This window comes from Pimephales promelas, chromosome 15 (genome assembly GCF_988280905.1).
Source record: "Pimephales promelas chromosome 15, fPimPro1.hap1.1, whole genome shotgun sequence".
NCBI classification, from domain to species: Eukaryota; Metazoa; Chordata; class Actinopteri; order Cypriniformes; family Leuciscidae; genus Pimephales; species Pimephales promelas.
The window spans coordinates 21,955,024-21,971,319 of NC_142783.1; the positions used below are offsets into that span (position 1 = coordinate 21,955,024).

The 16,296-nt window shown below is 40.0% G+C and overlaps 1 protein-coding gene across 3 annotated transcripts in view; it reads left to right on the forward strand.

The window, feature by feature from the left end:
• dlgap2a (DLG associated protein 2a) overlaps positions 1-16,296 on the forward strand; it is a 128,710-nt gene that overhangs the window by 17,917 nt on the left and 94,497 nt on the right. For 2 of the 3 annotated variants that reach the window (XM_089120364.1, XM_089120365.1), the window contains exon 1: positions 14,102-14,457. The exons of the other annotated variant lie outside the window; for it this stretch is intronic. The gene's annotated coding sequence lies outside the window, so the exon portion shown is untranslated. Of the gene's footprint in view, positions 1-14,101; positions 14,458-16,296 lie in introns of those variants that run through there. 3 annotated transcript variants of the gene reach the window in all.

Genomic DNA, 16,296 nt, shown 5'->3' on the forward strand with positions numbered 1-16,296 from the left:
AAAGTTTTACACTTCTACCGTCTACTGACTTTGTGCGCATAAAAGACTTACTGACCTTACTGACCCCAAACATTTGAACTAGGTTAAATAGGCTAAATAAGGCGACGGTAAATTAGAGCTGCACTATTAATTAAAAAATAGATTAAAATAGTATTATGATTGGCCAATGGCTATTGTGACTTTCTTCCAATAAACACTTCAAGCAAAAACTACAGTGCTATAATTAACAAAACATAGACAGTGTGTAAATAACTATTTCGTTTTTCACGCTGCTAAAGGAACAATTTCAAGTTGACTGTTAGGTCACTGTCTTGAATTAATGATAAATGGTTTCAGCTTAAATGTTTTATTAATTAGAATTGTAGTATTAAATGATTCATGGAAAATAATCAACATTGTATTATTTTTGACATAACCGTCAATTTTGGTGTAATCACTACTTAAAGTGTATGTTTCTTTCCTGATGTTTCATCAGTGAGGTTAATGCATATTTTAGTTTCCTATTTTGTTAAATCAAATATTTATTAAAACAGTTTCAAACTAATAAATAATAAAGGTTTAGATATTGTTTGTATGTGTTTTTAGGCTATTTCTAAAATTAGGACATGGTGGTATCATGAATTCAACAAGATCAAATTAGCCCCTCAGAGAAATGCCCTGATGTCTTGCTTGTTGACTGCAAAATATTGGCAGCCGCTGTCTCCTGTAATGGCTATTAATACCATTAGATGGTGCTGTAGACTCGTTTTGCCAGTTTAAAAGGTTAGTTCACCCAAAAATGAAAATTCTGTCAGTAATTGCTCACCCTCATGTTGTTCCAACCCCGTACGACTTTCGTTCATCTTTGGAACACAAATGAAGATATTTTTGATTAAATCTGAGAGCTGGAAGGGATTGAAACTAAGGCTGTCAAAGGATTAATCGTGATTAATCGCATCCAAAATAAAAGTTTGTGTTTACATAATATATGTGGGTGCACTGTGTATAATTATTTTGTATATATATAAATACACACACATGCATGTATATTTAAGAAAAAAATATTATTTATATATAAAATATTTATATTTATATATAATATAAATTATATTTAAATCTAAATACCGTATACATGAAAATATTTATTAAATATATACAAGCATGTGTGTGTATTCATATATATAAAATAATTATACACAGTGCACCCACATATATTATGTAAACACAAACTTTGATTTTGGATGCGATTAATCGCGATTAATCGTTTGACAGCCCTAAAACTGGCCGGCCAAAAAGTTTTGAAAGACATCGTTTTTAATACTTTTTGTGCGCAAAAAAACAAACATAAATAACGACTTGATTCAACTATTCATTTCCTTCTCTGTTGGCCGAGATTTCACGCAGTGAAACTGCGCAAAGCTTCTGTGTTGCACGTCGCATCAGCTCATTATTGGCTGACACTGGTCATGTGTGTGATGATGCGTGTGACGTACAACCTAGAATCTTTGTGTAGTTTCACTATGTGAAATCTCAGCCAACAGAGAAGGAAATGAATAGTTGAATAAAGTCATTATTTTTGTTTGGTTTTTTTTTGCACACCAAAAGTATTCTCGTCGCTTGATAAAATTAAGATTGAGCCACTCAGACTATTTTAACGATGTCTTTACACAAAGAGGATCTGTAATGGTCCATCACAGCTCTATAATTAAATCACTTTAAAGATTTATATTTTTAATCAGGTTCTCATAGACCGAGGGCTTTCCCCTCTCAGGATAGTAGTCTCCCCAGGGCAGCGAGGATTGTGGGAACTTGAACTGATCTCAGGGAACAAGGGTTCTCTAATATAACAAAGTAATGGGTTCTTAAAGTAAACATATTCATATACAGTACAACATGTTTCCATTATATGTCCACCTTTTAAAATCATTTTAATTAATTGTTCTTAAATTAACAACTGAGTCTTTACATTTTAATCGTCCCCGTTTGGGTGGCAATAAGGCCTGTTCAGCACTCATTAAAATGGTGGATGTCTCATCCAGTTTCATTCTTTTTTTCCTTTATTTGTTTATTTTTACAACAACTGCTTAACCTCATGTTCTACAGGAAAGTCAAATCTGAATCTCTAGATAAGAACCAGCTTATAACATCACCAATCACCATGGCCATTTGTGTATCAGTTGTCATAGAAACTATGCTTGATCTTTCAGATGCATAGCAATATGATACACAGGTCACCAGGGGTTTGAAACATTATGGATAGTGCTGAAGATGACAAATAGGGAGAGGCTGAAAGGAATCTAAGCAGGATTCCAGACTAGAAAATGATTTTGGGAGCCTTTGGCTTCTACAGTAATGTAAACATTTGAGAGCCAAAAATCTTTAGTTGAAAGAATTGCTGAATAAAGATGTTTGTTCAGAAACACATTAGTTCCTATTTGATGCTGTCATTGTAGTGATCTTGATTTTAGTGAATGCATATTTTTATGTTTGTAATATATCACTACTGTATTTATAAATGTCACTGTGTTTTGTAAGAATTTTTCTGTCTGAAAAAAGTCAGATATTGTGTTGATTATGAATCAAATGTCACCTACACAGTTTTTTTTTGATTCAACGACCGATAATAAGGTGACCAATAATATTTGTTGTGTAATATTTGAATTCCATTTGCACCAATTGACCCATTTATTGCAACAGACCACTATTGAAAATATGTATCTTTAAATACATTCATTTGAATCAAACAGAAAAATGATTCATGATTCAGTCAGTTAGGAACTAATGATTCTAAAAAATTCACTCACTAACATGTCTAATTCAAAGACCTTCAAAGTAACTCATGTGCTAGTTCGAGAATGTTCTGTGACTCTTTTTGACAGAATAATTACAAAGAACCAGTTCATAGTCATAGCTCACGCTCAGTACTTTTTTGACTCTCAAAAAAGAGTCCGAATGTACATACATTTGCGAACCCAGCATTAATAGCGCCATGGCCAAGACGCAGAAAGCCACCCACTATATCGTAAATTGGGCGTATTTAATATTCCGTAGCTGCTTAATCTTGGAGGATAAAGGTCGGCGCTAAATAAAGTTTACTTTTCCGTCCCATCTCTTTATGTGACACTCCCACTTTCCCCTTGACCATCCCATGAATGCATAGTATATGCATGACACGAAAAGCACATTTTGCCATTTTCAGTACCCACGACAGGCAGTCTGCGCTTTCATCTTGGTGCGTCCCGTTCATTTAAACAAACAAAGTTGTCCAGACTACAACTTTTAAATTATCGTTGCAATTTTTTTTTTTCCATTTTATTCAGTCTGGAGCCCTTCTAAGTGTGAGGATTCTTCAAAGCAATCATCTACAATTACTTAAACATAATTACTTTTTCCATCCTTGTTGACCTCTAGATAGTGAGTCAGTATGAAAATGTCTAATGTCTTCCGAGGTGACAGAAAATCAGATGGTGGTGCCAAATAAATGTAGAAGATTTTCGACTACGTTGGTTGAATTTAAATGCAGATTCTTTGTCTGTTTGAAACCATGCATGGTATGTGTAGTTCAGCGATAATCCCTGGAATCATTCAAGAGAAGCAGTAATAAGCTTGAACAAATGTAAGCAGGAAGGATCAAGACTGAGGATGTATCTTGCTTTGCATTCGTTCAACGTACCTCTTTCCCAGAGCAGACTTATGAAGGTCAATACTCTCTCTGAACTTTAAAGAGTTTGCCTCACTACAATCAAATGTCAGTCTTGTGTGGATCCTGTCCTAAAACAATATAGGCTACTCAAGTACATTTTACAAGAATACACTGAAGTCACTTCAATTTTTATCTGAACAGACACACAAAGTGCTCTTTTCTTTTAGGGACTAGGGTTGTGAATTTGAAGTGATTTCAAAGGGGGAGCCATTCAGTTGTGTGCTGATGCAATAGCGGAAACCTTACATATTCATTTCACACTTCAACAAGTTTTGTTGATTTTTATGGATCCTCAGCAAATTTTATTTAAATTGATCTAAACGGTTTTTAATTAATTAATTATTATATCAAAAACACTATCACTAATCAAAATTAAACAGCTAAAAATGAGCACACAAAAAGGATTTTGTTTATTTTTATTTTCCCTCAATAACTTTTTATATTGAACAACATACATTTTTGGATTGCAGAACATAACTTCTGGAATCACAAAATAAATTATGTTTAATTTATTTTGTCATGAATCGCTCCTCCGTGGCTCTCTCCGCTCATCATAGAGCTCCGTCTCCCGAGTATTGAACTGCATTTCCCATAAGCCCCGTACCTAGGGTTAATCACCGGCACAGGTGTTCCCTATTTACCATCCTATATAAACAGCCCGTTGACTCTCAATCAGTGCGAAGTCTTGTTTTGCCCCGGCGACATCTCTGAGCGTTTTCCCCTGTGTTTATCTGTATTCTCTGTGTATCAACCCTCGACTGTTCTTGGACTTTGATTCTCCGTTGGCTGCCCGCCCTGACCATTGCCTGTGTTTCTGGATTACGACCCTTGCTGCCTGCCCTGACCCTCGCCTGTCTCTTCTGGACTTTGATCATTGCTGCCTGTCCTGACCCCTGCATGTCATTGGTGATTCTTGTGGATTGTCTGTTATACATCTATGCTGATCGTTGACCCGTGCCTGTATTACTACTCTTAATAAATCTACACTGCATATGGATCCGCACGACTCTGCCTCTCCATTACAGAAGACTTCGCCGACACAGGATCCAGCGGCCATGCATCATCTAGTATCTGAACTGTCTACTCAGGCTAACATTCTGGCGTCTCACCAGCAACAGCTGGTCAAACTCACGACACTTACTGAGCAGTTAGTCAAGTCTGTTCAGTTCCTGACGCCACCTGCCGTCGCTGCGGCGATTCCCTCACCAGAGCCCGATCCCTCGCCTCCTCTCGGGAGTAATGCAGCCAACCCTCCTCGCCTATCTCTCCCTGAGAAGTATGATGGCAGTCCCGTTAAGTGTAAAGGTTTCTTGCTACAATGTTCCATCTTTATTAATCAACAGCCCCAATTCTATCAAACAGATGAAAGTAAAGTGTCTCTCATCTGCTCATTATTAACTGGCAGAGCTCTGGAGTGGGCAACCGCACTGTGGGAGGGAGGTAATCTATCATTCCCGTCCTATCACAACTTTATGCTACAATTCAAAGAAGTGTTTGAGCATCCCGCCGGAGGAAAGGAACCAGGAGAGCTGCTGCTTGCGTTACGTCAGGGCGATTCTTCAGCAGCTGATTACGCTCTGTCCTTCCGGACTCTTGCTGCACAGACAGGCTGGGGCGATGATCCACTCAAGCTGCTGTACCGTAAGGGTCTGAATACAGAGCTTCAGGGAGAACTGGCTTGTCGGGATGAGGGAAAGTCACTACAACAACTCATCAACTTATCAATTCGGCTGGATAATCTTATACGAGCTCGGAGAGTTCCCCAGGGTCACAGAGGCAATTCAGCTCCATTTGCTGTTCAGGAAAGTGAACCCATGCAGATCGGCTACACCCATCTAACTCAGGAGGAGAGAGAGAGAAGAGTACGTAACCGACTGTGTCTCTACTGCGGGGAATCTGGCCACATGAGGGCGACATGTCCCAAGCGACCCACATCACGAGATCCCAAAGCGGTGAGTTACAATTCCAATTCCTCTAATGTGTTTGAACTGGATGTTACGCTGTACTTTGGAGGAGATAGGATTAATACTACAGCACTAGTAGATTCTGGGGCGGCTGGAAATTTTATTGATCTATCTTTCGCCAAGACTTACCATATCTCTCTTCTCCCATGCTCACCTCCGAGGGCTGTAGCAGCGTTAGATGGACGTCCGCTGGGGAATGGCGAGATACAATACATCTCGCAAGAAGTAACTTTAAAGACCAGCACCCTTCACTCTGAAATCATCCAACTGTTCACCATTGACTCACCACGACACCCAATCATTCTAGGACTACCCTGGTTGGAGAAACACAACCCCGTCATCTCTTGGTCTGAAAAACAGATAGTTCAGTGGTCTAATGCATGTCACAGGGATTGTCTCCGTTCCATCACCAAGGTGTCCTTATCCATTCCTCATTCCGAAGTTCCAGAATCAGTCAAGATTCCTGTTCAATATCAAGATCTCTCGTTAGCCTTCAGTGAGGATCAGGCAACCAAACTTCCTCCTCACCGTCCCTATGACTGCGCGATCGATCTCATTACCGGCGCCTCTCCTACTCGAGGAAGAATATTCCCTCTTTCACAGCCAGAATCTGAAGCGATGAAGACCTACATCGAAGAACAGCTATCCAAGGGCTTCATAAGACCATCTACTTCTCCTGCTTCAGCTGGCTTTTTCTTCGTTAAGAAGAAGGATGGAGGTTTACGACCCTGTATTGATTACCGCAGTTTGAATGAGATCACCGTTAAGTTCCGCTATCCATTGCCTCTGGTTCCCGCTGCTCTTGAACAGCTCCGTACCGCCAAGTATTTTACCAAGCTCGACTTGAGAAACGCATATAACTTGATACGGATCCGAGAGGGAGATGAGTGGAAGACAGCCTTTTCAACCACTACGGGGCACTATGAATACACCGTGATGCCTTTCGGATTAGCTAACAGTCCTTCTGTTTTTCAGTCCTTTGTTAATGAGATCTTCCGAGATATGCTCAATCGGAATCTCATTGTCTACATCGATGATATCCTGATCTATTCCGAGACGTTTGAGGATCATGTGAAAGAGGTGAGAGCAGTGCTACAGCGCCTCATTGAGAATCAACTATACGCAAAACTACCTAAATGTGAGTTTCATCAGACGCAGATCGCTTTCCTGGGTTACATCATCAGCGCTGAGGGGGTCACCATGGATGGAGACAAGGTTCAGGCCGTGGTAGATTGGCCACAACCCAAGAACGTCAAACAACTACAACGTTTCTTGGGCTTTGCAAACTTTTATCGTCGTTTCATCAGAAACTTCAGCGTCATCGCCGCACCACTCACTTCCATGTTGCAAGGTGGTGGACATAAATTGAAGTGGTCACCCAGCAGTCTAAGAGCTTTTCAACAGTTGAAGGAGAGATTTACCACCGCTCCTATTCTGCATCACCCCGACCCAGAGCGAGAGTTCATCGTTGAAGTGGATGCGTCGGATACAGGCATCGGGGCAGTACTGTCACAACGACAGGGCAATCCAGAGAAGCTCTTCCCTTGTGCATATTATTCACGAAAATTAAATTCTGCTGAGAGAAACTATGATGTGGGAGACCGGGAACTTCTAGCCATGAAAGCAGCCTTGGAGGAGTGGCGGCATTGGTTGGAGGGAGCGCATCTCCCATTCACCGTTCTAACCGATCACCGTAACCTAGAGTACATCAAGACAGCCAAGAGACTGAATCCCAGACAGGCCAGGTGGTCCTTGTTCTTTAGTCGATTCGACTTCAAAGTGACGTACCGTCCCGGATCCAAGAATGGTAAGGCGGACTCTCTCTCAAGACAATTTGATAGTTCACCCAATGCTCATACTTCAGAACCCATTCTGCCCTCCGCCGTCATCGTGGCTCCCATCCAGTGGGATATCATGACAGAAATTTCAGCCGCTCAGCAGGAGGAGCAACCACCCTCGGACTGTCCTCCAGATCGTACATATGTACCGACTTCTCTTCGCACTCGAGTGCTGGAATGGGTGCATAATACTCCCAGCTCAGGCCATCCTGGAATCACAGCCACTACTCACCTAGTCATGAACCGATTCTGGTGGTCAACGCTTCAGGCGGACGTGATCTCCTTCGTAAAGCAATGCATTGCATGTAACATCTCAAAATCATCTCACCAGAGACCTGCCGGATTACTCCAACCACTTCCCGTACCACAACGCCCATGGTCCCACATCGCAATTGATTTTGTCACCGATCTCCCGTCCTCACAGAGTTTCACAACCATTCTAACGGTGGTCGACCGGTTTTCTAAGGCTTGTCGGTTCATTCCATTGGTCAAACTTCCCACAGCGCTACAGACAGCAGAGGCTTTGATGCAACAGGTGTTTCGGCTGTACGGACTACCCGAGGATATCGTGTCTGACAGGGGTCCTCAGTTCACGTCGCGGGTATGGCAGGCTCTATGTGAAAAGTTAAATATCAATGTCAGTTTAACCTCCGGATATCATCCACAGGCCAATGGACAAGTAGAGAGGCTCAACCAGGAACTCACTCGTTTCCTGCGGACATACTGCAACCAAAATCAACAGGAGTGGAGTCGTTTTCTGGTGTGGGCTGAATATGCTCAAAATTCCCTACGTAAACCGTCCACAGGTCTAACACCATTTCAATGCATTCTGGGTTATCAACCACCTCTATTTCCCTGGTCCGGGGAACCTACGGATGTACCGGCCATTGACGATTGGCTTCGGAGAAGTGAGGAGACCTGGAATAGTGCTCATGTTCATTTACAACGGGCAGTTCGACGTTTCAGAGAGCAAGCGGACCGTCATCGGAGAGGAGGGCACAACTATCAACCAGGACAATGGGTCTGGCTGTCATCCAGGGACCTACGCCTCCGTCTTCCCAGCAAGAAGCTGAGCCCTAGGTACGTGGGTCCATTCAAAATTCTCAGACAAATCACCCCTGTATCATACCGACTTGCATTGCCATCTACTTACCGTATCTCTCCCACTTTCCATGTTTCATTGCTCAAACCTGCCGGAGCTCCGAGTGGAGAGAGGGACCAGGACGAGGTAGCGGAGACGAGCTCCCCTCCCATCATCATCGAAGGCGAGGAGGCGTACCGGGTGAGAGAGATTCTTGACTCAAGACGCCGAGGCAGGGAACTACAATATTTGATCGACTGGGAGGGGTATGGTCCTGAGGAGAGATCGTGGGTAAAGTCCCAGGATATTCTGGATCCATCATTGATCTCCGAGTTCCATCAACAACACCCCACTAAACCTGCCCCGAGACCCCGTGGAAGACCTCGGCGTCGCACACATCCTCGCTTCGGGAGCCGCTCGCAGGAGGGGGGCTCTGTCATGAATCGCTCCTCCGTGGCTCTCTCCGCTCATCATAGAGCTCCGTCTCCCGAGTATTGAACTGCATTTCCCATAAGCCCCGTACCTAGGGTTAATCACCGGCACAGGTGTTCCCTATTTACCATCCTATATAAACAGCCCGTTGACTCTCAATCAGTGCGAAGTCTTGTTTTGCCCCGGCGACATCTCTGAGCGTTTTCCCCTGTGTTTATCTGTATTCTCTGTGTATCGACCCTCGACTGTTCTTGGACTTTGATTCTCCGTTTGCTGCCCGCCCTGACCATTGCCTGTGTTTCTGGATTACGACCCTTGCTGCCTGCCCTGACCCTCGCCTGTCTCTTCTGGACTTTGATCATTGCTGCCTGTCCTGACCCCTGCATGTCATTGGTGATTCTTGTGGATTGTCTGTTATACATCTATGCTGATCGTTGACCCGTGCCTGTATTACTACTCTTAATAAATCTACACTGCATATGGATCCGCACGACTCTGCCTCTCCATTACATATTTACTGTTTTACATTAATTAACCACATTAATAGATTCAAAATATCAATGAAAAAGTTTAAAAACAAGTATCTTTGTCCTAATTACAGCCAGCAATACCGGAAATAAAATAGCATATTTGTGTATATACTTTGAATATTGTGTTGGATTATGGAGGGCTTTCGCACCACTGAGATAGAGTGAGATGTCCTGCAGTGAACTGGAATAATATTATTCCTTAGACCTGTATGCAAACACAAAAAAAGATTTAGACCAGTGCCAAATAAACAAATAAACTCTCGTTTTATTGTCCCCTGTCAGGATAAACACACTAACCATAATCCATCAGGCTGTCATGGCGCCAGATGTGGGGGTAAATATCATAAAACGATGCCGTTTGCTGCATCACAGACTCCCTAATGAAGTCAGAGGAGCCATCCTGTTGGATGTTCATTAATCTTAAGCTCCCTTTGTGAGCTAAAGCATCAAACCATTGTCTAAAGTTAGGATCACTGACTATTACACAATCATTTTCATGTATTGATTTTTTGTTGTTGTTGTTGATTTGGGTTTTGAGATATAGCGAAGGCCTTTCAGATGTGAATGAGCTAGGTGGCCTCCTGAAAGGAGCTTGTGAATATGTTGGTATTCAGTATCCATTTATTTCCCTATAATCAAACTGTGCTTGAAAGTAATTGTATTTGCTAATTTCTTGCATTGTTAACCATGAAGAAAATTTGAACGGATTTTAATTTATCCCTCTCATTAAGGTGACTTTCAGTAGAGGGAGTGATATCTCCCTAATTGAATAAATAAATATATAAATAAATAAATGTGTTTAAGTAAGACTTAAAGAGAGCTTCTTTGGTTCTAATCAGTATTAAGTTCTAGTTTAAACCATACATATTGTGTGTGGGGGAAAACTGGTAAACTAGTCCTTGATGTCAGATATTGCAGTTATACATCACTGCATGTCTGAATTGTAAAAATAATTTGAAAAAGGAGAATTGTTTACAAAGCTCCCAGGCAGATACACAAATACTGTAATAATGTGCTGGTGAGGTGAGGTTAGCACATTGGCATGTCACGGCCTCAGGTTCATTCAGATTTTTACAGAGGCAGGAAGCGCAGATGGTGTCAGACGGTTATACACGGCTAGCATGTCTTTACAGATGCATACAACAAGTTATTAAGCTTTACATTTTAAGCTAATATACCTTGAAATTAAAACATGCCGAACTGAATTGCTACTGTCTCTGTGCTTGCTTGTTCATGTGGAGAAGTCATTCTTTCCTCTTTGTCATTGTGCCTAAGGCCTCCATTTAGCTTCCGTAGACACTAAGCACAGAGTTTAAGATTGTATTTTAGGTTAGGGAAATCGAAAACGGCCGCGGATATGGAGACACGAGATTCAATTTACTCTGTTGTGGAGAATATTCCCGGCATTTGCAAACTGAAGCCCGGACAAGAAGAGTGTTTGTTAAACATTTGGAGGTGATGTTGTGGTCTTACTCCCGACAGGTTTTGGGAAAAGTTTAATTTCTCAACTATTACCGATCGTCAGCAAGAAACTGGGCAGGCCAAAGGCCGGCAAGGCGGTAGTTGTGATTGTGTCCCCCTTGGGTGCACTCATGGAGGATCAGGTTAAGGAGGCAGCAAAACTCGGCCATGTCAGCCATGTTCACTCTGGTATTTCGCTCAATGGTTTCGTTTTCGCAGCATACATGTGTTTACAGTGGAAGTTCGATGCGGCTGAGCTGGCGAATAACACACGTCATAACCAAACGTTATGTCATTGGCTTACGGGTAACCAATGATTTTATATTTCAGACAATTGTCTCCATTTCATTCTTCCCAATAAACTGTACAGTACTCTGTTTTTTTCTAGTCCTATTAAATTCCCATCTTTTTACTGTACAGGCAGCCATGTTTTATTGAAAGCCCATTTTGCCAGCAGTAAAGTACCCCTTTAAATATTCGTAATAACCTTGCCTGTCTTTCTATAAGGCCATTAATGTCTATACACTTTCAAACCAAAACTTTATAACTAGTATACGAAGATTGTCGACAAACTTTCCTTTTTCTTATGAAAATTACACTTATTTTTCTCCTTTAAATTTTTGTGAAAAAAAAGTTTTTTGTTTCTATTCTGGTTTTGATTTGCAATGCCAATTCACATACAATTCTGATTCAGGAATTGAATTAAAATGTAAACAAATTCTCAATTCACTTCTGAATTGCGCACAGAACTGGTTGGTTGTTCTCAGAGGCTGTGAATTGGGAGGGCCATTAACTCAGCAGGGAATTGAGTTGGTGGGGCTGTTAATGCTCACCCACGCTGACAGACACAGTTGCGTGCACCAACACCCTTTGATTAATAAACAATTATGGGAATGTTTTAAAAATCAGTTGAAAAATCAGTAAGACACTATCTTTTCACTCCTCTATAGGATTTTCTAATGAGATTTTGAGACTGAGTGACTGAAACAGCTCCCATATATTCTACCTGAACTCTAATGAGCAACAAGTTACATTGAGAATGCAATGATACTGTACAATTCAGTACTCATTGGTAGTGAAAATTGTAGAGGTCTTGTTATCTACCTCCTGATACAGAATCCAACAACTCCTGTCCTGACTATTAATGAGTGTTGATGCTCTAAATAAATATTTCATTGTGTATTGTAATAATCTACTGCAATTCTACTGGTTACAATTTATAGTTGCTGAGACAGGAACATGCTGCACTTTTAGGTTTAGGTGTGTATTTGTGCGTTTTGATTCTGGTGCTTGCACAGTGTTTAAAGCCATTTGTACAGTGGGCTCTAAAAGCTATAGAGACCACCAGAGAGAATGCTGCTATTTTTAATATTCATTGTTTTGTTTTAATGATTATATTATGATAATGAGTTACACTGAGTGAAAAACTCTTAATCTGTATATCTGGTATGCAACCAATTATCATTTAATGATAATTAATCATTTTAAATCCACAAAGTTACATTGTAAAAAAGAAATCTTTTCATGATTAGTAATGACAACAATTTTTCTTTCGTCAAATCAACTTAAATAATTTATTTAGCTAAGATAACATATCATTTTGAGTTTCTGATGATTAAATCATTCTTTTTTCTTTTTTTTTACCTTTATTTATCCAGGTAAAATGTTTGAGAACCACTTCTCATTTACAAACATGACCTGGCCAAGAGGCTACAGGTAAAAATAAGAACATAATGTACATAATTCTCCTTCATTCTATTAACTCACTTTTTCCATTTTAAAGAATTTAACATTTTAAGGCAACCAGGTTACTTACTTTTTTAAGTTAAACCATTAACATTTTTTTTTACAGTGTAGTGATGCACAATAAATTTGGCCCATTGGCTATCAGGCGATTTAAAATATACTATATATATATATATATATATATATATATACAGTATATTTTGATAAATTTGCTAATTTTCCATATTTTTACATTTTGATTATTTTTCCATCATCTATCGCTCACTTAAAGTTAATCTTTAAAAGCATTAGTAGTTTAATAACACTGTTAAATGTAATCTCTAGCAAATCTATCTATTTTTCATACTGTATATTATAATATTGTGATATCTAAATTCACTTTATTTTTAAATATGAACAACGCAAAAATTTAGAATGTCATTTAAGTGTTTTCTTTGAAATTTATTTAGACAGAATAATATAAAATTGAATATCAAGAATGTATCGGTCATAACATGAAAATAATTATCAGCTTAATGATACAAGCTGGTATTGAAATAATAGCATAACTTGTATCATTTTATAAAAACGTTCTTGTGCCTCAATAGAAGCAAGAACATCTGACGACTGTTTGTACAATGGATCAATGTCACACATTAAATGTCAAACAATCTTTTTTGTTAGTGGCCATGAAATTGAATGTTAAATATTTCTTGCCATGGTATTTCCTTTTAAAGAAAATGTTCAAAACTTGAAAATTTGTTTATTTCACAATATAAATTACATTTCGAATCTTTCATCCATTTCGACAGCCAGCATCTTCATCACTGAGGCATAGAAAACATGAATACACACATTAATAAATGAAACAATCATGTCTCTTCTAAAGTATCAATGCCAAGAAATAGAATTGTGATTCATTGCTTAATCAGTTGTATTGGCAGGGGCATAATTTATGAATTCATGTCATCTTCATACCTCTGGCCGCACTACTCTAAACTGCCCCCTTGGACACCAAATCTGGTCTAAATGCCTGTCTCCGTTCAGCTGTTTTTCTTTCATGTGCAGTGGCACAGATACAGGCACCAACTCTTTATCTCTTCCCTCAAAACGCCCCCTTTCCGAATGTTATCATGACACTCGACTTTAGGAAGTTGCCCATGTTTGGACTAGGATGGAAGCGATGTCACTTGTGGTTTGCTCTCAGAGGGAACGGTCACATTTAAGAACAAAAAGAAAGAGTGAGACAGGTCTTGAGTGGGCATAAAATTATAGAGCTGTGCAAGAGAGAGAAAGATGGGAGGGGAGGAACCAAATCAAATTAAACGAGAACCAAAGATCCTGGCCACCATTCCTTCCTAGACTCCATCTCCAGGTTTTCATTGTGGCTGTGTTTCAGTAGATCAGTCAAGAGCGTGTGTGGAGTGTGTGTGTGTGTGTCTCCTGCGTGGTGCTGCAGTAGAGAGGGCTTCGCTCAGCCAACTGCTACTTCTCTGTGGAGGGCATTGCAGCCTCCCTGCCTTTTTTTTTTTATTTTTCTTCACATTTTTTAAAATCATGCTTGGAGTGCCTGAATGAAAGAGGACGGATCGAGGGGAAAGGACGACACTATGTGTGTGACAGAAGAGCCAAGCGTACTGCAGTGAGTCAAACAGAAAGAGTGAGAGCTCTCCACACCCATGACCGTGTGCCTGTCTGTGATCGAGTTGAACACAGCCAAACGGACTCATTCGTCACCTGACAGGTAGGCAGACGTGAGTCCCTTCATCTAATCTCACGTTCAGAAATCAGGAGCTCTGAAACACTTGCGCTTGCTCAGAAGAGATATCATTTGGAACAGGTTCGGGACTTGTAGGGTTGGTGGGCAGCTTGTTTGGGACGCTAGATGTTCAGAAATGGGACTTGTGATGTGTGAATGACATTTATTTCAGCAGAGCAGGAAATGCTGCTTTTTTTTGTTCCCACAGGTTCCTGTCATACCCCTTTTTGGCCTTTTGATTGTAGAATACTTGCACTTTCTGCCAGTCTTGAATGGGAAATTCGGATGCTTTTAGACTCGTGAGTCTATTCTGGGGAATTCTGGGAGCGGGTTTGGTGACTTTATATAAGCAGTTTTTGCTTGTGAGAGAGGGTTGTCCTCCACAGGGTCACGTAACAGACTGAGCCGTGGGTGAGGAGTTTATTCATAATATACTGGCTGCAAGACTTCATCCATGTGTGTGGGTGAATGGACTCTGTGAAGCACATCTTTGAGTTTCTATGTGCAAGTTTGTATAAAATAAGAGAGATATTGCATAAGCAAGTCTTTTTCTCCCATTACTGACACATTAAGTGGATCTATGCTAATAACCAGAGATGAACCTCACTCAAACGGGACTTTTATGTTGTATGTGTGTGTGTGTGTGTGTGTGCCTGTGTGTATGTGTGTGTGTGTGTGTGTGCTCCTGGCTATTGCCCTCGGAGAATTTACTGCACTTTCTGTCAATGTCCTAGCATATATATCAGCAGAGAGACAGAAAGGGAATGAAAGAGGAAGCACTGCAGGTCTAAACACTTGCTCCTGCAGTGCATTCCCCCTCCTCTCCTCTCTCTTTAGGTGTCACGCACACTCACGCACCCACACACACACACACATATATACACGCTCTGTATTCTCTGTAGTCCTGTCACTCAAACACAGATATGAGGACTAGAGTTCAAACTTATCTCAGTGAGAGTTGTCGTATTTGATCAAGTGGCAAAGACTGATCAATGTTTTCATTCCTGGATTACTCTGAACTGCAGTGTGTGTGTGTGTGTGTGTGTGTGTGTGTTTATAGTGATTATAGATTATTATAATACAGGGCTGTTGAATACTTAAATCTGATTGGTTGACAAATGTTTTAAGGTGTGCAAATATTTTTAAGGAAACGCACAGTTAAAGTAGGTCTTGACCACATAACAGTTCCATATCACTTTTGCCAAATTATTTCAGTTATTTCAAAGGACTTTAAAGCCTGCAAATGCAAAAGATCCTCCTAAAATAGGGTATGACAATTTCTTTGTATTGTTTTCCAGTAGAACTAACTTACTTTATTTTTTACATTTTTTATTACCTTACATTTTTTAAATTACTATTTAAAATTATTTAATAATTATTTTCTTTTTCTTTATTTTTTGTTTTCTACATTTTGTGAACTAAAGCGAGTAAAAGTTTCGAAGTTTCGCAAGTTTCGTTTTCTTCCACAATTTTTCTTATTTTTTAAACAATTTTATCTTATTTTAAAGATGTTTAGCTAGTTATTTTTACTGGAAAACAAGACTGAAATATACTGATTAGGAATTTTTTTTTTGCACTGGTATGTATTAAAATACTTTGGTCTCACGATTTAAATACACCTCTTCCACAAACAGTTTTGATGTTACCAATGTATTTAGTACACATTATAATATATATTTCGCAGTATATTTAGTACCTAATGACTATTTGCAGACTGTGTATACAAAAGTTTATTAGTTCACACACAGAGTGTGTGTTCCCTGTCACATCCCAGTGTCCTCAAACACATCATTATTAATGGATAAGTGTGTCTCACTCTCAGTG